The sequence below is a fragment of the Lynx canadensis genome, chromosome B2 (assembly GCF_007474595.2).
Source record: "Lynx canadensis isolate LIC74 chromosome B2, mLynCan4.pri.v2, whole genome shotgun sequence".
Classification (NCBI taxonomy): domain Eukaryota; kingdom Metazoa; phylum Chordata; class Mammalia; order Carnivora; family Felidae; genus Lynx; species Lynx canadensis.
In genome coordinates, this window is record NC_044307.1 from 66,081,493 (window position 1) to 66,105,288 (window position 23,796).

At 35.2% G+C, this 23,796-nt stretch overlaps 1 long non-coding RNA gene across 1 annotated transcript; it reads right to left on the reverse strand.

Moving 5' to 3' along the window:
- Positions 1 to 808: 808 nt before the first annotated feature.
- Positions 809 to 16,935, reverse strand: LOC115513341. Its single transcript, XR_003968667.1, has 3 exons — positions 16,855 to 16,935; positions 1,855 to 1,860; positions 809 to 819 (listed from the first exon to the last, which is right to left on the reverse strand). It is a non-coding gene; the product is annotated as an uncharacterized LOC115513341 (long non-coding RNA).
- Between the last annotated feature and the right edge of the window lie 6,861 nt (positions 16,936 to 23,796).

The window sequence follows — 23,796 nt, forward strand, 5'->3', positions numbered from 1 at the left end:
AATATAATGTGCATAGGCATTTTATAGAAGTTGAGTTTTGGAGCTGGTAAGAGCCTTCAGAATCTTCTAATTCAGCTTCTTCAAATGAGATATTGAGAACCAAAAAATTATTGACTCAAAATCACTCAGCAAGTTAGTAATTTGGGACATAGGTACTAATCCACATATATAAATGTGGTTTTTAAAATTTTTTTAATATTTATTTTTGAGACAGAGAGAGACAGAGTGTGAGTGATGGAGGGGCAGAGAGAGAGGGAGACACAGAATCCCAAGCAGGCTCCAGGCTCTGAGCTATCAGCACAGAGCCACACACAGAGCTTGAACTCATGAACTGTGTGATCATGACCTGAGCCAAAGTTGGATGCTTAACTGACTGAGCCACCCAGGTGCCCCTAAATGTGTTTTCTTATATGCAACCAAGTTAGAAATGTAAAATAGGTATGAGAAAGAAAGCATTGCAGGAGTTCATTAAATATTCTAAGGTACACCTAAGCAAAAGCTTGCCTCTAATAGATTTTTAAAAAAATATATTATTTTTCTATTTAACAAACCTTGCTTTCTCTCAGTTAATATTCTGCATTGTCCAATGCTTCCCAATTGCAATTAAATTCCTAGCAATGTTCCTTTCAGATAGAGGATTATTAGAACAAATGCACTCTTGCCAATTCCCCCATCAACTCGTTTTGTAAACTCTATTTTTTGCTCTCTTCCTGGGACTAAATCAAACCTATGAAGTCCTACTGTGTAATTCCCCTTCATCTTATATTAAAAAGTGCTCTTTCTCCTGCAATCTGATGTACAATCGAAAATTTCAAACTGCTAATAAACAGCATGGATCCCTGGGTCAGAAAGCTGACCATCTGTGTGCCAAACACCTGGGTGTAAAGTATGAAGCCTCTCATTATTGATTCAAAACACGGATATAAATTGGAGAACTCTGGAATGTTATCAGACAGAACATTAGAAGGTGCTAATAAACTCACAACTTCACACAGTGCCTTGTAGATGTTGCTTCAACTTCTCTTCAGTTTTTCTTTCTATCCTTTTATATATAGACCTGCCAGATTTAACAAATAAAAGTACAAGATACCCAGATAAATTTGAACTTCAGATAAACAACAAATAAATGCAATATTTTGAACATACTATTTGGAACTACAAAATTCTTTGTAGTTCATCTGAAATTCAGATTACCTGAGTGTCCTGTATATTTTATCGGGCAACCCTATTTGTATACAAATAATTTTGAGCTACCTCTAAAGATATAATCTATCTGGCTTTTCCTATGAGCTAATATGTGATATTCACAAATTTGGGGGAAAGAGATTTTCAACAAGTAAATATCGTATGAACTCTGCTTCAAGACCTACCTAGGGAAATTTGGCAGACTTGGTTTATTAAGTAGTCAAACATTTTCTTAAAGATTCAATAATATTTTAGGCTTTGCAGGTCACACAGTTTCTCTTGCAACTCTTCCTTCATAGGGTTAAAGCAGTCACAGACAATACATAAGTAAATGAGTGCAACCATATTCCAATAAAACTTTATTTAAGAAAACAGGTGTCCGGCCAGATTTGGTCTGCAGGCTGTAGTTTTCCAATTATTGTCACATAGCCAATACTCCTGTGACATTAAATTTATCTTATTGGAAAATCAGTCCATTCAGTTGGATAAAGCTGGACCTTCCAAAAATCATAAAAAATAGCGTGATCTTTAAGGGAAATGGAAATCAAGGTTTTGCATGTATACTCTGAAACTACATATCCCTCTGCTATTGAAGAGAGATAAGAATGACCATACGATTAATTAGGTTTGTAACACTAATTAGAACTAAGTAATTTTAGAACATTATACTATTACCTAGTTTATAATACAGAGACATTGTTGTTTAGCCAAATTACTACTTTTTAAAAAAAACTTAATGGACATATTTAACATTAAAAATGAAGGTGCAGGCTGGTATTTCAAAGAAGATAGAAAATTTAAACAAGAGAAGTAACACTGAACAAAGCAAATGAAAAAGGATATTGTTATACAAGTGCAGCTGAAAGGCAGAAAAATAACAAGATATGGCTGGTAGGATAAATTGAGAGAGACAAATTTTAAGCAGTTTCCATGACTCATTGCTGAGCCACAGTAACCAGAGTGGTGCAGACTGATTCAAAATGGATATAGGGAAAGTGAATATGGTGTGGAAGAAGACAGATACAGAGAGTCAGAGACCAAGAGAGGATGAAATGGAGTGATGTCTTAGAGAGATACCTTTCCTGGCGAGACGTGTGGAAAATAGAGACAGAGAGATTGGTTTTGTTTATGATCTCTTGCCAACAACTACTTGCTTACAATATGGGAGTTAGGTCAAAGATGACGGGTGTATCTGATGATGACAGGAAAGCCATTTTTTTACAGTGTGTTTTGCTGTCCTAGGAGTTTAGTCTGGTAGAAAGGACTCAGGCATACGTTTAAAATCAGTCATGCATGTGACAGCCAACAATGTATTTCAAATAATCCATTGAAACAAGTGTTTCATTTGCTAAATTTGAGGCACAGATAAAGAGATGTAAAAGCAAATTGAGTGGAAAAAATCACTTTATTAAATGTTTCTTTTTATCTTTTCATCAGCATCAAAGCCAGAATCAACCTGACACAACAGTAATTGTATAAATGGCTGAAATGAAGTAAAGAGGTTATTGTCATTGAATAGCTATCTCCATGGCAATAGGAATAGATTGTGTACAATAAAGAATGAAAAGAAGTAAATGAATAATGAATAAATACAATGCATATTCTGAGAGAACTCAGAAGCAAGCTGATGGTTGAGAGGGTGCCAGAAAAGTTACCCAGGAGTCCATGATACCAGAAATGACCAACATTCTAACTTTGTTATTTGTGAAATAAAATTGTCCCCTAGTTGGAATGCAAATTTAAAGGAAATGGCCCAGGGGCGCCTGGGTGGCGCAGTCGGTTAAGCGTCCGAACTTCAGCCAGGTCACGATCTCGCGGTCTGTGAGTTCGAGCCCCGCGTCGGGCTCTGGGCTGATGGCTCAGAGCCTGGAGCCTGTTTCCGATTCTGTGTCTCCCTCTCTCTCTGCCCCTCCCCCGTTCATGCTCTGTCTCTCTCTGTCCCAAAAATAAATAAAAACGTTGAAAAAAAAATTAAAAATTAAAGGAAATGGCCCAGGATAGCTTTAGCTAGGCACAGTCATCACAAAAACAGTAACTGAATTAATCTTAACAGGAGATTTTATATACTCTGATCAAATTAACCTTAAAATAAATCTCCAGCTCCTGTGTGAATATTTTGCATTTGTCACGTTAAAATATATAAAAAAGTCTTTGTTTCTGATGAAGTCACTAGATATCATCAAAGGCAAAATATATCTTGCTGGATGCGTAGTAACTAATCTTTATTGAGCACTTTATAATGCCAGGCATGGTGTTAAGTGCTTTTATATGTCTCACAACAACCCTGGGAAGGTGGTATTTTTAATATCTCTATTTACATATGAAAAAAAAGAGGCCCAGAAAGGTTAAGTAACAGTCTCAGGGACACAGCTGAGAAGTGACAGTGCAAGTCTTCTATTGCCAGGCTGTCCAGTCTATATTAAAGAGTTTTATATATGCCCACATAGATGGTCACTCACCACCTCAGGCAATAGTCAGTGTGGCCTTCATTAATTTATGATGATGGTACTTGGGTTCTGTGTACAATCTTTCCTGTCCTGGGTCACAACCATGGCTCATCTCATCACTCGTGATGTTGGTTCCTGGCTGGGAAGGTGATCTAGTGGTGTCATCTACTACCACACCGACTCCCAGAGTTGATTCTGTGATCTTACTGGCTAGAAAGGTGTGCCCTTCCAACCCCCTCAGTCTGTGGGCAGCCCTCCAGAGACCCATTCTTTAGTTGTAGATATTTATAGAAGACATCCTCTTTCTGAATGGAATTAGTGAAGTGAATGCTGAGGGTGGTTCTGTTCAAAGTATGTTCCTCAAAATAGCAGAGCAGCAACACCTGAGGGCTTGCTCCAAAGGCAGCTTATTGGTCCTACCACCCAGCTTTACTATATCAGTATCTTTAGGATTTGCATTTTATGAAGACATCGAAGTGATTTGTATGCATGTTAAAATTGGAGAAACATCAACTTAGAGGACTTCTTCAGCCATCTCTTTTCCTCACATTTAGAAGATCCATTACTGTATGTCAGGGGAGTCTTCCAGGACTCAGTCTCAGCTGACCAGAGATTTCTCTAGGAAGACATGGTAGGTGACAGTTGTAGCCACACTTGAAAATTGCTCTTATTCATAGAATTGTAAATTGGAAAATGTTTTTCTTGGAGCCTTAGTTCTCCTCAGATTGCCAACGAAATCAATGACACAAAAGTTTCACCTTGGGATCAGACCTGTCACAGTTTTCAGTTACTCCTTGACTTTGGTGTGTGCTTCACTGCATAAAAAAACTCAAAGCTGAAACCGAAAAACTATATTGAATTCAGGTCAATGTAAGATGGTGGAAATCATGGCAGCTGACAGTGAAAGCTTAGTGGCAGACTTGTGACACAGAAACACCACTTCTGCTTCCCATTCCTTCCCTTTATTCCTGGCTGCCTCAGCAGTCACCTTTCCCTAAATGTTTATTTAATATTCAGGAGATTAATTCTGATTAAGTGCTTAGTGCCAGAGTCTTATCCTGCCAAATAAGGGTTTATAGTCTACTTGAAGTGATGCCATCAGTGCCTAAATTATAGAAGGATAATGTAAATAAAACAAGAAGTTGCAAACAAAATCACCAATTATTTATATTACCAGCTAGGTGGAAGCTCTAGTGAAACAGAACCTGGTCTCCCTATTTAAGATAAAGCCCCAACAAACAATCCACGATAAAATAAGAAAACTTAACTTGAATGTCAGTTGTCCAGAACCAAGGGTCTTCAGTACAGATTACAAACCAATCAAGCAGTTTTTAAAAATCTCGGTTTTTCACTAGTGGTTAGTGTAGATTTCCTTTAACTTTAAAATTAATTTGCTTCTTATTTTTCATCTTGTACTAAAAATTTACCCCCACCTGTCTCCATATCTCACTTCCTCCTTGTCTATCTCTGTATCTGCCACCCTATCTTTGAAGTTTTTGCATCTCTTTCCTTGTGATCACACAACTTATTTTAGAACTGGCCAGGGTTTCTTTAGAAGGTTTCAATCTGGACTCCTAACACCCAGAATTTAAATTCATTTTGCATCCCGGACAAAGCAGGAATAACAGACTTGTAGAGACAGACATGACATGAAGACAGATGCCAAACACAATAGAGGGTTAAGGAAAGGCAGATGCCAAAGGGGGCAAAATTCAAATAGGAGAGAAATGAATCAATAAATACATAAGCAGTTAGGAAGTCCAAAAGAGAGAGAGAGAGAGAGAGAGAGAGAGAGAGAGAGAGAGAGAGAGAGACTAAAGACCCCTTAAAAAGGACCACAGGATTTTACAAGATCCAGACAAAAGACTCTCAACTAATCATGGTCAAGATATGTGAAATTTAGCACTTACACTTACAGCTAACTTACCCATTTTATACATTAAATAGCATAATTACTCTTCAGTTGTGAATGTACCTGATTATACCCATAAGTGGAATGGTAAAAGTCATTGTTATATCAAAATTTTAGTTAAATATGTTTTATCTCCTAATATTATATTAACATCAGCAAAATTATTGCATATGCTGCATGTAACTTTTCAGAAAGCAAAAGTAAAGAAGCACTTTGGCAGGTGGGCAATATAGAATACATGGTCTATAATACAGCTTTCTAAAGCCTCTCCTGATTTAATAGTAAGACCCAAACAGAAGCAAATTGTCAAGTGTGCAGCCAAGTGGTCTGCTGAAAGAAAGTGGCCACATTAATCTGCATTTTGGCCCTCATGAGTATCTAACCCATTTCTGATATTTACCTTACTTTTGAAAAATAAAATATACAAGCAAACATAGCTAAATATATTGTTTAGGGATACTTACAGATGATAATATTTTTCTAAAGAAAAGGGATGCTAAACATAAAATTCAGGATAAATGTTATCTCCCAGAAGGAAGGCAGTGGAATGCAATAAGGAAAAGCACAATCGTATTGGTGATATTCTAGTTCTTAAAGTGAGTAATGAAAGTTCATTTTGTTGTTAACCGACATGCCTTATATGTTACATGTCTTCATATGCATAAAATTTTATGTAATAAAAATTTAAATAAATCATCCAAATATTTATTATGCTGCCAATCCATAGAGTGCTAATTAAAAAAAAAAGAAATTATGAAAATTCACAAGTTTGAATACTAATTATGTGGGGGATTAAAGGAGGTTTATGCCTTGAAATATTTTTCTAATTGAGTTGAAAACAGAGAACACATCACTCTGCCAGAGAAGTCAAGGGAAGGACTCCTGGCCCTTCTGTTTCTTGGTTGTGCTTGAATGTAAGAATGACAATTCTGCTTTTTTCCAAGAATAACTCTAACCATTTTTTCTCAGAACAACTAACTATAAGTTTTGCAGATAGTCTGCGATAGAGTTTTTCTTAAATACTAGAGTACCATGTATTTTAGTTTGGATAAATGTCTATAAATGCCACTAGAGGGTTGAAGGATCTACTGTAATTCTTTAAAAATCTTTCAATTTTTAAAAGCTAGGCACATTAGAACAGGCAGAAAATAATAAAGACTTGTTGAAGATGTGGTTTGCCAACATATGTGAGTATCTTAGAATATGGATATGAACAAGATAGATAAATGGAGACTGGGTAAAAATGAGGTAAATTTACAACTTGTTAAATGACCATGCTCTAAGTGTACTGACTCATCAGTGAGTGGTGGACAACAGGGCTCTTAACCTCAGGTGATCCAGTAGAAGTAAATAATCCGTACTAGGTCTACCAGATTGTATGAAAGTGGGAAAATTAGCTAATAAAAAGCAATATCCCAATGTTCTTCACAAACTAGACTGATGAATCCAATCCAACAAAATACATTTAATCAGAGTATATGTAAAGTCCAATACTTACTTTTAAAAATACATGGCAAGACAAATTTTTGTGAAAAGTTTCCAGAAGTGAATTTGATTTCTGTCTGCATGAATAGTGGTAGAGTGTCCAGAAAATGGAGGCAATCCTTCTCCACTCTAAACTGTTCAATATCCACTCAGAACATTTTCCATTTAAGTGCCACATCTTAAAGGAGATATTGAAGAAAACAACCAAGGAGATATTGAAGAAAACAACCAAGATAATGAGCTGCCTTGAATCAACATCGCATATGGAATAGTGGACGTCAAAACTGAAGAAGAAAAGACATGGCAAAGAAAGGAAAGTCAGAGTTCAACTATGTGTACAATTACTTCAGGCACTCTCATGTGAGTAATTAATTTGATTTGCACATTTCTGCCTTGAGGGGAGAACATAGCCAAAGAAAGGAAGAATTATCTAACACTTATTTTTCCTGGAGATAATTATGAGAATGCTAAAAGGGAGATTAAAATATTTGACTCAGGATTATATTAGATTAATTTTAAGATTACTTCCAAATCTAAAGAGTGTGTGTGTGTATGTGTAATTTTAAATTTAGGTACTTTTCCCAACTAATACAATATTTTTAAGATTAAAAAAAAATATTAGCTGAATAAAATTTTGCCTTCAGCCCTAGTATAAAGGCAGAGAGAAACTAGAATCAATAGAATCTAAAAGACCTGATGTTAAGAAAAAGATTAAAGCAAAGAAAATTCAAATATGGTAACCAAGACAGCCTTAACTTTCCCCTCAGCTTGACTAAACTTTAGACAGGCTACTTCCTGGCTTTATGCCCTGAATTCCCTTTTTCTTAGAGCATTTACTTTAAAAAACATAATTGTTTTCCAAAATGATGTCTCAGCCCCTTTGAGATGTAAATCTTCTCCTAGCCTCTTGCCTGATTTGTGAGTAAGGAATGTCTTTCTCAGGGACCTGGGAACTACTACTTTGAAATGAAATCATTAAGGAAGATAGCATCCCCTATTTCCCAGTCTCTGTGGAAAGGTAGGAGCCTACCTTAATGGGCACCAATTAGCAAACATCAATGGCCTAAAACAGACAAAAGCATTTATAAACTCAGGAATAACTCAGTGTTACAACCCAACTCACTGCTTAGCCTCTCCCGTCAAGTGCTTCAGTACTTTCTACTTGCTCACCCCAGCACTTTGAAAAGCCCTCCTTTCCTTCTGTTTCAAGAGAATTTATTTCAGACTGAGGTGTCTCTCCTATATTTCAATAGCCTTGGATAAAATTTCCCTTACCTGTTCAACTTTCTCCAGTGCCGTTTTAGTTTTGACAATGACAGCCAAGGTAAGACCCAAGGATAGAAAGCCAAGCAAGGTGACTGAGCGGCTAAGTCGGTCCAACAAATATTTTCAAATTCCTATCAGCCCTCTGTAGTATTTACAGACTACTGGCATAAAAAGGCATCGCCACAAAAGACTTTAATACTGAACAGAAAATGAGTCAAGTGGCTTAAGAGATCTTATAAAGTTCAATGAGAGAATCACAAATTTCTATGGTTGGTGTTAGAGATGAAAGGCACAAGAGTCATATGTAAAACTCCAGAGACAACAAAAAGCAATAAAGTTTTGACACAGCTAATACTAGGTCAGCTATTAGGCATAAGTAGCAACAGCGTTGTTGAGGAAGTGACATGAAGTATAAGTGGTGGAAAAAATGGCAGAGTCTGTCTCCACTCCTCATCTCTTGATTGGTATATGGTCACCAAGTGGGGTCTCCCTCCCTCCCCCTCTCTGTGTGTATGTATATATACATAATACATACATATATGTATATATGTATACACACACATGCACACATATATATGACATAAGGTATGTAAAACATTTGGCAAGCACTATTATTGGTTGTTGTTACTACTGTTTGTATCATTAAATTTATATCATATGTTTTAATAATATAAACAGTAACAACAGCCAGTAATACATAGTGCCTTGCCAAGTGTTTTACATACCTTATGTCATTTAATCCTTCATACTATCCAATGAGAAAGATACTATTACTATTCCCACTTCTTTGATAAGGGAACTGAGAGATAAGTCATGCAGCTAGCACATGATGAGGCTGACACTTAAACTAAAGCTGATTCTAGAAGCCATATTCTTATCTAATTAATCCAGTGATCCTCAATTCTAGCTAAACAGTAGAATCACCTAGAGTGCTATTTAAAAATATCAGTATCCGGGTCCCATCATCAGAGATTCAGATTTAATTGATTTGGGGTGATACCCAGACATTAATATAAAAAAAAAAAAAACAAAAAAAACCCACTAAAATTGAGTAAACTCTTCTCAAGGTGACTATAATGTTATTAACTGTGGCACTAAGCTATCCTGTTTCTCCTCCTACCATTTCTGTGGTAGAAATAATAGCATAAATCAATACCAACAGAGGCAAAGCCGGCTTTTCATCACTTCTTCACCTTTAATTCACATTAGAAAGTAGTTTCCACCCTCACCATACTCTCAGACTGCCCATGCTAAGGCTACTAACTAACTTCTATCTGACAAATCCACTGTCTTTTTTATACTCCATCTTCCTGCATCATTTGACACCATGATTAAAGCATCACCCCTGAAACTATACTTCTTCCCCGTTTTGTAAAATATGCTAACTGTCCTGCTGTTCACAATGGATTTTCTTCCATGTCTCATCTTTATAATTTTCCAGAGTTCCATCTTTGTTGTCTACCTTTCTCATTTGCATTCCAGCAGAGTATCTCACCAACTCCCACATTATCAAGTATCCCTGAAGGAAAACAAACTCTCCATTACTGTCTCCAGCCCCTCCTGGACCTCTGTTCCACACATCTAGCTGAATATTCCAAATGTCTCCACCTGCCTCATTGCAGACCAAGGGTGCTGGACCTTAGGGGAGTTACAACCCAGAAGCCTGGGGTCTCTCATTTTGTGCAGTATCTGTTGTTCTATGCATTGTTTAGGAGCAGGGTGGTCACTTACTCCTCAGCAACCAAGGGAAAAGTGAACCCATCGTGCCTTCCAGACCCACCTCTCTAGCCTTAGAGGGCATCTATACTGCTGATGGTAATGAAAAGCTTATGAAGAATATTGTTTTAATAGAATTTTAAGGAAACAAAGATCAGGGAAATATATTCTGTTAGGTCTTTTACCTATTTCCTGGTTCTCCTGTACACAGTTTATCTACCAGGGCACAAGCCAAAGGAGAAAGTGCTCATAGTCATGACTGGTTTGCTATTTCCCAGATTTCTTTATTCTGACTCTTTGTGCTGCTAACTAGAACTAGTATATTTGAGTTTTTATCTTTTCTTTTTACTTCCAATATTTAAATAAAGAAATATAATTTATTTCCCAATTACTGTATATATAATTGATACATTTCCTGCTTTTTTCTCATCTCTGAGATCACATTTGTTAAAACATGCTACCTTGAAAAAACCAAATTGTTAATGTCTGTTTTTGATAAAGCAACATTGATTAATTTTACTCTGTAAGGTAATGAAAGAAATAATTTATTTTATTACTACTTTAAAATTTTATAGTATTATTCTTAACAGTCATGGTATTGCTGATGATAGTGATAACAGGTAAGCTATTTTATTTGGTGAACCTTGTTCATAATTTATAATGCCTATTACTAGAGTGTTCATCTTAAATTTTTATCTTTAATATATCAGAACAGAAGAATATTATAGCATCCTATTCTTTATATTACTAGAGTTATGAATGAGTAATAACTTAAAGGTATATAAATTAAGCACCTGGCTCAGTAATCAAAGTGCAAATGTATATGAGTTATAAGCCCTGAGGTGCCTGCTCATTATTAAGTGATAATTATCTGGGTGGATACGCTATTTCATTTATCAAAAGCGCATGTGTTTTGCAATTTATATAAAGACAAAAATCCAATTAGAAGTTTGCAAATGTAATCATTCTATTACTGAATATATTAACTTTGTCATATTAAAATAATCTCCCCTGTGTTAAAGTTTTAAATCAATATCTGTCATAATTTCCTTTTGCTCACAAGTTAATATGTATACCAGGCATACTGGATACATGATTCTCTTTTTAACTTCATAAGATGTAATACTAAAAAAACATTTCACTGTGCTCTAAGTAAGACTTGCTGAGACTTGCCTATGAACAGAGATTCTCCAAGATATTTTAATTTCTTTTTATTTTCCACTTTAAGCATAGTTCTAAACTAAAAAATTGAGATAGGATGGTTTATAGTCTAATTTTTGATAGAAATTTTTGAACTGAGTTGGAATCTATTGTGTTTTACAATAGAAATCTTTTTATAGAGAATTAATAATAGGGAGAAAAACTCAAGCAATTTTCATGGATAATTCACCATTAGGAATGTTCATTATGATATCCAATTGAGTATGAAATAGGTGAATTAATGATGGATTTCACTTGCCCTTCCAACATGAAAGCACTGTCTACTCTGTAAAACAAAAAGCTTCCTGAGAAGTACGACCAATGTGTATTTCTGAGTAATAGCTTTAGGAAGAAAGAATTGCCTGTTATTGACTAATTTTGATCAATCCCAAAAAGTCTGGCATTTGGCCACTGCCTACCTGGTCCTGTATGACCCACAGACATGTGCACTGACTGCCAGGGAATCTGCCAGACACTTTTCTCCTGTAGCCTGTAGGCCACAGAAATGCAAATTGAGACAGAAATGCCCTTGGCTGCCTGCACAACTTCTCTCTTTGGTTGTCTGGCAGGAATACTCAGCCAAAATTAACAGTCTCCCATCTTCAACCTCCTTCTCACATTTCCCCAGCAGTGCAATTCCACAGTTATTAACAGTAGAGAATTCCTAGTTTGATACAGAGTCCAAGCATTAAAAACAGAAGAAAATAACTTAAGTCAATGGAATCTTAGAAACTGGGAATATTGTTTTTGTGTGTGTATGTAGGATAGGATTTTGTAGTCACGTGCCAAGGAAATAGAATGTCAGAAGACTACCTGATAGATAGCTCTAACAAAAGATGTGAGGACTAATATGCTCCTGGATTATTAAACCAAATACTGGGATTACAAAAGTCATAGTTTTCTCTGAAGGAAAAGAGCTACTTGGTAGTCTCTGTCAATTTAAAAAATAGTGACAAGGTGAGCACTCTGAACTCAGTCTCTACAGATTCTTTCCAGGCAAGGCTTCCATCTTGAGTGCACCCTTTGGAAGTTGGGATCAGGTATATCTAGGTGTCTTGATGTTCTTTTCAGCACATCTTTTGTACAGTGGAGTTTGAATCCCTCTTAAACCACCTAGTAGCCAAGTGACCTTAGGAAGTTTATTTAGCCTTTACTAATCTTTAGGGGTTTTTTTGAGCTTAAAAATGGAAATAATAACTGTAAGAGTTGTTGACACAATGAACTATCATTTACAAAGACATTAGCATTGTGCCTTCCGTGTAACAAATGCACAAATGATACTTAGAGTGCAAGCATTTTTATATTCTTTGATGAAATGAGTCCTTCTACCTTAACATCTTAAGTTGTAGCTCTTTTTCTTCCCATACTAAGCATATTTCTTCATTTTCTACTAACCATTTATACAATCTTGTAAATTCAAAGATTTGTGTTACCTTCTTTAATTTCTTCTCCCTAGTTCCCTCTGACATATTTTCTGTGGAATAAATTCAGTAGTCAAAGAAAAACTGTAGACTCACCTTATCTATAAAAGATTTTCTGATCCTTTCAGAAGAATCACTAGCTTCCTCCCCTGTGTTCCACAAAGAGCATAGTATTTACTTGACTGTCTTTGGTTAGTTGTCTGTTTATCTCTATCCCTTGATAACATGTAAGCTCCTTGAGGGCAGAGATCATGGCTTACTTGTCTTTATTGAACTTAATAGTGTGAAAAACAGCTTCAAAACACATGCTTTGGGAAGACTAATACTGAGAATCTTCTGGCCAGCAATGTCATTTGGCATTTGGAAAGCCACTAGGGATGGAAAAGTACAATCAGACATTCTGTTCGATTTTTTATAGTAAATGCCACAGTGAAAAGTGACTGAGCATTTGGGAGGCCCCCTGGAGTGTCACATTTTGAAGTAGCAGCTTTTGAATGCTGTTTTAGGACCAATATCTGCTCTAATATTGTGTTGTTCAAAGACTATGCACAGCAGAGGATAAGATATCAGTAAACAGTCTTTTAGTCTTTTACATTCTCTCTTTTTTTGTCTTAAAAAAATAAGAGAAAGATTGTCTTCTGTCTTTAAAGATCGTTAATTACTCAGGACTTCAACAATAATGATAATGTGATTTTGTTCCACTTAAAATTCTCAAGATACAGATATAACTTAAATCAAAATTCAGCTTATAGTTCTAAAATGTCAGAAAGATGAAAACTGAATAATTCATGATAATTATAGTCATGGGAGGTCAATGCCATTAGTGATAGCAATTTGAGTATTAATTCACACTTGCTGGACATGTAAAATATAACAAACCTTAATTATCTTTTCTTGTTTCTTTTTTAAACTATTGGTGATCTTGCCACTTAATCTAATAAATACTGTGTTTACATAAATGAGATTTTTTAAGAGAAATGTTGAGGAAAAAGGTTCAATAAAACAAATCAAATATACCAAGAAGGACATATCTCATCTTTTCAGATTTTAGAAAAAAGTTTACTCATAAATGCAGCTTCTTAGCAATACAACACAATAAAAGCAGACTAATAAAACAAGTAAATGGTTGAAAAAATAGAATAAGTTAGGAGAGCCACTAATTTCTCCATCTTCTCCAATTACAACTTTTATACTAAAATTTAAGTGGACCTAAAAAGTACATTCCAAATGAAAATAAAAGCTAGTTTTGAATTTTAGCCAAAATATAACTACTATTTCATAGCCGAGGTGGAGCAAAATGTATTATTATCCATCATTCTAAAAACTAATGACCTCCACACAGCGATGATTTCTGATGAATTTTAATGGAAATAAAATTTCTAAAGTTTAATTATAATACATTTTACTGTATTTAGAAAGACCTAACCAAGTCTCATGTTAAGAACAGATAAAAAATTAAAATTTCCATTTTAACTCTTTCTTAGGTGTAGCTACTAAAAGATGGAGCTTAAAAGGTAATTTCATTTTGCTTTATAAAGTATTCTATCTGTTGTAATATCTAAAAAGGAAATTGACAGACTACATTCAGCCATAAAACACACTTTAACAAATTTAAAAGAATAGAAATCTTATAAATGTCTACTCCCAGACCACCCTGAAATTAAACTAGAAACCAATAACAGAAAGATAGCTGGAAAAACCTCAAAATACTTAGGGATTAAACAACACACTTCTAAATAGCACATGGTTCATAGAACAAATATCAGGAGAAAATGATGTTTTAGACAAAATGATAACACAACATATTAAAATTTGTGAGATGAGGAGAAAGCAGTGCTTAGCAGAAATTTATAGTATTGACTATGTATTACAAAAGAAGAAAGATCTATAATCCATAATCTAAGCTTCCACCTTAGAAAAGTATAAAAAGAATGAATTAAATTCAAAGTAGAGGAGAAAGAGGATGGTGAGGGTGGAGTAAGAGGACCCTCAGCTCATCTTGTCCCACGAACACAACTAGATAACTGTCAAATTATCCTAAATACCCCAGAAGTTGCCCTGAAGACTGGCAGAACAAACTCCACAAATAAAGGAAGAGAAGTTCATACTGAAGAAGGTAGGAAGTGTGAAGACATGGTTTAGGAGGGAAAGGGATCCTGAGGTGCTGCAGAGGGGAGGGAGCCATGGTTGAGAAGGGAGAGAGAGGAGCATCCAGGGGAACACACAAGGAAAATGTTTCCCCAAAGCCATTGGCTTAGAAAATGAGAGGGACTGAATTCATGAATTCTTACAACCATTAGAATTTAAAGCCTGGACTTCTAAAGGTCAGTAGGCTTGGCTGGGATAAAGCCCAGAGAGCACTGCACTGCTCCTGGAGAGAAGGCAGGCAAACAACCCGGAGGCAGACAGCATGGAGGCAGAGATCTGATGAATGCCTGGGGCACACAGTGGGGCTATTATTTGCCCTGAGAGGCAGCATTCATTGACATGATATATATATATATATATATATATATATATATATATATATATATATATATCTCACATTTTCTTTATCCATTCATCCATCGATGGACATTTGGGCTCTTTCCATACTTTGGCTATTGTTGATAGTGCTGCTATAAACATGGGGGTGCATGTATCCCTTCAAAACAGCACATACAGGAGATTAATTTTAGACCTAAAGACACCTGCATATTGAAAGTAAGGGGATGGAGAAATATTTATCATGCAAATGTATGTCAAAAGAAAGCTGGTGTAGCAATACTAAAGTCTAGACAACTAGACTTTAAGACAAAGACTGTAACAAGAGACAAGGAAACTATACAAGTGTCTATCAACTGATGAGTGGATAAAGATGTGGTAAATGTATATACAAATGGAATACTCAGTGATCAAAAATAAGGAAATCCTGCCATTTGCAACAACATGGATGGAACTACAGTGTATTACGCTAAGCTAAATAAGTCAGAGAAAGACAAATATCATATATTCACTCATATGTGGAATTTAAGAAACAAAACAGATGAACATAGAGGAAGGGAAGCAAAAATAAGATAAAAACAGAGAGGGAGTCAAACCGTAAGAAACTTAAATACAGAGAACAAACTGAGGATTGCTGGAGGAGTGGTGGTTGGGGGGATGAGCTAAATAGGTGATGGGCATTAAGGAAGGCACTTGTTGGAATGAACACTGGATATTATATGTAAGTGATGAAGCACTAAATTCTGTTCCTGAAATCATTATTACACTATACGTTAACTAGTTTGGATTTAAATAAATTTTTTTAAAGTAGAATCAAAATAAATAAATAAATAAATAAATAAATAAATAAATAAATAAATAAATAAATAGAAGCGTACAAAGTACAATATCCATTCATGATAAAAAAAAAAAAAACTCTCAACAAAGTAGGGTTAGAAGGAACATACCTCAACAAATAAAGGCCATCTATGAAAAACCCAAAGCTAATATCATCCTCAATGGGGAAAAGCTGTGAGCTTTTCTAGGTAGGAACAAGACAGGGATGTCCACTCTCACCACTGTTATTTAATATACTACTGAAAGTCCTAGCCACAGCAATCAGACAACAAAAAGAAATAAAAGGCATCCAAATCACCAACGAAGAAGTAAAACTTTCACTATTTGCAGATGATATACTCTATATAGAATAATACTCTATATAGAATAATACTCTATATAGAAATAATCTATATAGAACATCCTAAAGACTCCACCAAAAAAACTGCTAGAATCAATAAATGAATTCAGTAAAGTTGCAGGATACAAAACCAATGTACAGAAATCTGTTACATTTCTATACACCAATAATGAAGCAGCAGAAAAAGAAATCATGGAAATGATCCCATTTATAGTTGTACCCAAACAATAAGACCTAGGAATAAACCTAACCAAAGAGGTGAAAGACCTGTACTCTGAAAACTATAAAACACCAATAAAAGAAACTGAAGATGACACAAAGAAATGGAAAAACATACTATGCTCATGGATTGGAAGAAATTGTTAAAATGTTCATACTACCAAAACAATCTACACATTTAATGCAATCTCTATCAAAGTACCAATAGAATTTTTCACAGAGCTAGAGCAAAGAATCCTAAAATTTGTGTGGAACCACAAAAGACCCTGAGTAGCCAAAGTAGCTTTGAAAAAGAAAAGTAAAACTGGAGGCATCACTATTCTGGTATTCAAGTTAGATTACAAAGATGTAGTGATCAAAATAGTGTGTTACTGGCACAAAAATAGACACATAGATCAATGGAATAGAATAGAAAATCCAAAAGTAAACCAATAACTGTATGGTCAATTAATCTTCGACAAAGCAGAGAAGAATATCCAATGAAAGTGTGTATACACATACACACACACACACACACACACACACACACACACATATGCATACAGCAGAATATTATTCAGCCATAACAAAGAATGAAATCTTGCCATTTGCAATGACATAGATGAAGCTAGAGTATAATATGCTAAGCAAAATAAGTCAGTCAGAGAAAGACAAATACCACATGATTTCCTTATATGTAGAAGCTATGAGATGAAACAAAGGAGCTAAGGGAAAAGAGAGAGACAAACCAAGAGAAGACTCTTAACTGTAGAGAACAAGCTGATGGTTACCAGAGGGTGGGAGGATGGATGAAATAGGTGATGGGGATTAAGAACTGCACATGTTGTGATGAGCACTAGGTGTTGTATGGAAGTGTTGAATCACTCTTTGTAATCTGAAATTAATATACACTCTATGTTAACTAACTGGAATTTAATTGAAAAAATTAAATTCACAGTAAGCAGAAGAAATTAAATAATACAAATTAGAACATAAATAAATAAAATTGAAAATAAGAAATCAGTATAAAAAATCACCAAAACAAAAGCTAGTTCTTTGGAAAAATCAATAAAATTGATAAGCCTCTAGCCAGACTATCTAAGAAAAAAGGAAAGAAGGCATAAATTGCTATTATCACAAGTGAAAGGGGACATCACTACAGATCCCATGCACTTTAAAAAGATAATAAAGGAACATGATGAACAACTCTCTGCTCACAAATTTTATAACTTAGATGAAATGAATCTGTTCCTTAAATGATACAATCTGTTAAAACACACAAGAAGAAACAGAAAATCTGAATGTGCTTATACCTATTGAAGAAATAGAATTATTAATTAATAACCTTTCAAAACAGAAGGCTGGGTTTACTTGTGAGTTCTACCAAACATTTAAAAAAGAAATGACACCAATTTTCTACAATCTCTTCCAGAAGATGGTAACAGAGAGAATACTTCCTAATTCATTCCATAAGACCAGCATTATTCTAATATCGAAGCCAGACAAAGACATTATAAGAAAAGAAAAATACAGACCAATCTCTCATTAACATATATGTAAAAATCATCAACAAAATACCAGAAAGTCAAATTTAACCATATTTAAAAAGAATTATACACCACAATCAAATGGGATTTATCTCAGGTATGCAAAGTTGGTTCAATCAAAAATCAATTAATGTTCAGTCAAACATTCATTAAACAGGCTAAAGAAGAAAAAGTACATGACCATCAGTGTAGAAAAATATTTAACAGAACTCAACACCCACTCCTGAGGAAAACTCTCAGCAAATTAGGGTTACAGAGGAACTTATACAACTTGATAAAGTACATCTACAAAAAACTCACAGCTAACATCATACTTTGATGGTAAAAAACTCAAAGCTTTCCCACTAATAGCAGCAACAAGGCAAGGATGTTCCCTGTCACCACTACTTTTCAACATTGTACTGGAAGTCTTAACTAACATAGGAATACAAGAAAAGGAAATAAAAAGTATGTATATTGGGAAGGAAAAAATGAAATTATTCACAGATGACCGGGTCACCCTTGTAGAAAATCTGGAACAATCAACAACAACAACAAAATCCTAGAACTAGTGCAATATAGCAAGGCTGTAAGATACAAAGTTAATATACAGAAGTTAGTCACTTTCCTATATACCAGCAATGAACAAATAGAATTTGAAATTAAAAAGACATTACCATTTACATTTTATCACTCAAAAAAAACAAAAACCCAACAATACCTAAGTGCATATGAGAAAACTACAAGGCTCAGATGAAAGATATCAAGGAAGAACTAAATAAATGGATAGTCATGTTCATGGAGAGAGAGATTAAACACTGTCAAGATGTCAGTTCTTCTCTGCTTAATCTGTAGATTCATTACAATTCCAGTCAAAATCCCAACAAGTTATTTTGTGGATATTGACAAACTGATTCCAAAGTTTATATGGAGAGGCAAAAGACACACAATAGCTAACTCAATTTTGAAGAAGAACAAACTTGGAAGACTAACACTACCCAACTTGCAGACTTACTATAAAGCTACAATAATGAAGGCAGCGTGGTATTGGCAAAAGAATAGACAAATAGATTGATGGAACAGAATAGAAAGCCCAGAAATACATCCCCATAAATATAGCCAACTGATTTTTGACAAAGGAGCAAGAACAGTACAATGGAACAAAGATACTTTTTTCAACAAATGGTGCTGGAACAGCTAGACATTCACATGCAAAAAAAATGAATCTAGACACAGACCTTAAATCTTTCACAAAACTCAATATTTGATTATAGACCTAAATGTAAAATGCAAAACAATGAAATTCGTAGAAGATAACATAGGAGAAAATTTAGGTGACCTTGAGTATGGTGATGGCTTTTTAGATAGAGCACTACGGTAACAATCCATGAGAAAAGGAACTGATAAGTTCTACCTCACTCAAATTCAAACCAAATAGAAACCAAGAACATCTTCAATAGGTGACTGGATAAATTAACTGTGGTACATCCAGACAATGTAGTATAATGTAGTTCTAAAAATAAATGAAGCATCAAGTCATGAAAAGACATGGAGGAAACTTAAATGCATATTACTAAGTTAAAGAAGCCAGTCTGTAAAGGTTACTGTGGTATGATTCCAGCTGTATGACATTCTGGAAAAGGCAAAACTACAGAGACAATATCATTATCAGCGCTTATGAAGGAGAGAAGAATGGATAGGTAGAGCACAGGATTTTCAGGACAGTTAAACAATTCTGTATGATACTACAATGGTTGATACATGTCATTGTGCAATTGTCAAACCCCACAAAATGCACAGCAACAAGAGTGAACCTAGTGTATATTATGGACTTTGGGTGATGATAAGGTGTCAGTGTAGATTCATCAGTTTTAACAACACTGTGGTTGAGGGTGTCTATTGGGAGGAGGTTCTGCATGTATGAGGGCAGAGGGGCTGTCTGTACTTTCTGCTTACTCTGTTATGACTCCAAACTTCAAATAAAAATTAAGTCTACTAATTAAAAAAATGTTTAAGTAACAGTGTCATTTATTCTCTGTACACTACTACTCAAGAATTGGAAATGTTATCAAACCAGCTGCAGCAAAATTGAAAATAATGACTTTACTACATGTATACAAAACTACCACTTATCATATATGTGAAAAATTTTTATTTGTTTCTATTCCTCAAAATAATGTAAAGACTTTGTTATTCCTGGGCCATTGACAGCTTTAAAATTGCTCTCCAGAATTGCATATCTCAAACTTATTTGATCCTAAAACAGTTTTTAAATTATGATGTATTGACAGAACCCCACAGGAATTCATTAACCTACAAGGTTTCATATGCCTTAAACATTGAAAATATAACCATTGTGTGCTAAAAGTACAAAACCAGACAGTGCAAATGAGCAGATGGTCTTCCAGCACACAGCTTTGGTGAATGCAGCCTCTGCTTTAGCACACTGTCAAATGGCATACTCCTTTTTTTACTTCCTAATACTCTCAGGAATTTTTCTTAAAGTTAGACTCTAGCATAATAATAAAAAATATATATATAAGTATCTTAAACTTTTTATTAAGTTAAAAAAGTACATCTAGAAGGAAAGGGATTGTTAATAATTTTGCATGGAACACCTTACTAACATCTTAAGAAACACTCGTATTCTATAGAACAGGATTTGGAAAATTCTGCACTAGGTGATGAACTCTCTTCAGAATAAGGGAAGAATGTTCTATTGGAAGACCCCAAGTGAACAAACAGTATTTTCTTTCATCCTGGCAAACACTGACAAGATTTTTTTTTAAATATAATTTATTGTCAAGTTAGCTAACATACAGTCTACACAATGTGCTCTTGGCTTTGGGAGTAGATTCCCATGATTCACTGCTTACATCTGACACCCAGTGCTCATCCCAACAGGTGCCCTCCTCAATGCCCATCACCTGTTTTCTCCTCTTCCCTGCCCCCTCATCAACCCTCAGTTTGTTCTCAGTGTTTAAGAGTCTATTATTGTTTGCCTCCCTCTCTGTTTGAAACTATTTTCCCCCATCCCTCCCCATAGTCTTCTGTTAAGTTTCTCAAATTCTACATATGAGTGAAAACATATGATATCTGTCTTTCTCTGACTGACTTATTTCACTTAGCATAATACCCTCCAGTTACATCCACGCTTTTGCTAATGGCAATATTTCGTTCTTTCTCGTTGCCAAGTAGTATTCTATTGTATATATAAACCACATCTTCTTTATCCATTCATCAGTTGATGGACATTTGGGCTCTTTGCATAATTTGGCTATTGTTGATAGTGCTACTATAAAATTAGGTACATGTGCCCACATGAGTCAGCACTCCTGTATCCTTTGGTTAAATTCCTTGTAGTGCTATTGCGGGTTGCAGAGTAATTCCATTTTTAATTTTTTGAGGAACCTCCACACTGTTTTCCAGAGCAGCTGCACCAGTCTGCATTCCCACCAACAGTTCAAGAGGGTTCCTATTTCTCCACATCCTCACCAACATCTGTTGTTTCCTGAGTTGTTAATGTTAGCCACTCTGACCAGTGTGAAGTGGTATCTCAATGTAGTTTTGATTTGTATTTTCCTGATGATGAGTGATGTTGAGCATCTTTTCATCTGTCTGTTGGCCACGTGGATGTCTTCTTTGGAAAGTGTCTCTTTATGTCTTCTGCCCATTTCTTTACTGGATTATTTGTTTTTCACGTTTTAAGTTTGGTAAATTCTTTATAAATTTTGGATACTAACCCTTTACCCCATATGTCATTTGCAAATATAGTCTCCCATTCCATCAGTTGCCTTTTAGTTTTGTTGATTGTTTCCTTTGCAGTGCAGAAGCTTTTTATCTTGATGAGGTCCCAATAGTTCATGTTTGTTTTTATTTCCCTTGCCTTTGGAGACGTGTCAAGTAAGAAGTTACTGCAGTTGAGGTCAAAGAGGTTGTTGCCTGTTTTCGTCTCTAGAGTTTTGATGGTTTCCAGTCACATTTAAGTCTTTCATCCATTTTGAGTTTATTTTTGTGTATGGTGTAAGAAAGTGGTCCAGCTTCATTCTTCTGCATGTTGCTGTCCAGTTCTCTCTGCACCATTTACTAAAGAGACTGTCTTTTTCCATTGGTTACTTATTCCTGCTTTGTCAAAGATTAGTTGGTCATACATTTGTGGGTCCAATTCTGGGGTCTCTATTCTCTTCCACTGGTCTATGTGTCTGTTTTTGCACCAATACCATACTGTCTTGATGATTACAGCTTTGTAGTAGAGGCTAAAGTCTGGGATTGTGATGCCTCCTGCTTTGGTTTTCTTTTTCAGCATTACTTTGGCTTTTGTGGTTCCATACAAATTTTAGGACTGTTTGTTCTAGCTCTGAGAAGAATGCTGGTGCAATTTTGATTGGGATTGCATTGAATGTGTAGATTGCTTTGGGTAGTATTGACATTTTAAGAATATTTAGTCTTACAATCCATGAGCATGGAATGTTTTTCCATTGTTTTGTGTCTCTTCAATTTCTTTTATAAGTTTTCTGTAGCTTTTAGTATACAGATCTTTTACATCTTTGATTAGGTTTAGTCCTAGGTATTTTATGGTTCTTTATTATAAATAACATCAATTTCTTGATTTCTCTTTCTGTTGCTTCATTTTGGTGTATAGAAATGCAGCCAGTTTCTATGCATTGCTTTTATGCTCTGTGACTTTGCTGAATTCATGTATCAGTTCTAACAGCTTTTTGGTGGAGTCTTTCAGGTTTTCCATGTAGAGTCATCCATGTCATCTGCAGAAAGTGAAAGTTTGACTTCTTCTTTGCCAGTTTGGATGCCTTTTATTTCAATTTGTTGTCTGATTGCTGGAGCTAGGACTTCCAACACTATGTTAAACAACAGCAGTGAGAGTGGACATCCCTGTCATGTTCCTGATCTCAGGGGGAAAGCTGTCAGTTTTTCCCCATTGAGGATGATATGCACTGTGGGCTTTTCATATATGGCTTTTATGATGTTAATGTATGTTCCTTCTATCCTGACTTTCTCAAGGGTTTTTAAGATAGGATGCTATATTTTGTCAAATGCTTTTTCTGCATCTATTGACAGGATCATATAGTTCTTCTCCTTTCTTCTATTAATATGATGTATCACATTGGCTGATTTGTGAATATTTAACCAGCCCTGCAGCCCAGAAATGAATCCCACTTGTTCATGGCGAATAATTCTTTTAATATACTGTTGACTTCAACTTACTAGCATGTTGTTGAGAATTTTTGCATCCATGTTCATCAGGGATATTGGCCTGTAATTCTCCTTTTATGTGGGGTCTCTGTCTGGTTTAGGAATCAAGGTAATGCTGGCTTCATAGAATGAGTCTGGAAGCTTTCATTCCATTTCTATTTTTTGGAACAGCTTGAGAAACATAGGTATTAACTCTGCTTTAAATGTCTGATATAATTCCCCTGAGAAGCCATCTGCCCAGGACTCTTATTTGTTGGGAGATTTTTGATAACTGATTCAATTTCTGTGGGTCTATGGCTATGGGTCTGTTCAGATTTTTTATTTCTTCCTGTTTGAGTTTTGGTAGTATGTAGGTGTCTAGGAATTTGTCTGTTTTTTCCAGGTTGTCCAGTTTGTTGGCATATAATTTTTCATAGTATTCTCTAATAATTGTATTTCTGTGTGTGGGTTGTGATTTCTCCTCTTTAATTTGTAATTTTATCTATTTGGGTTCTCTCTCTTTTCTTTTTGAGAAGTCTGGCTAGGGGTTTATCAATTTTGTTTATTCTTTCAAAAAAAACAGCTCTTA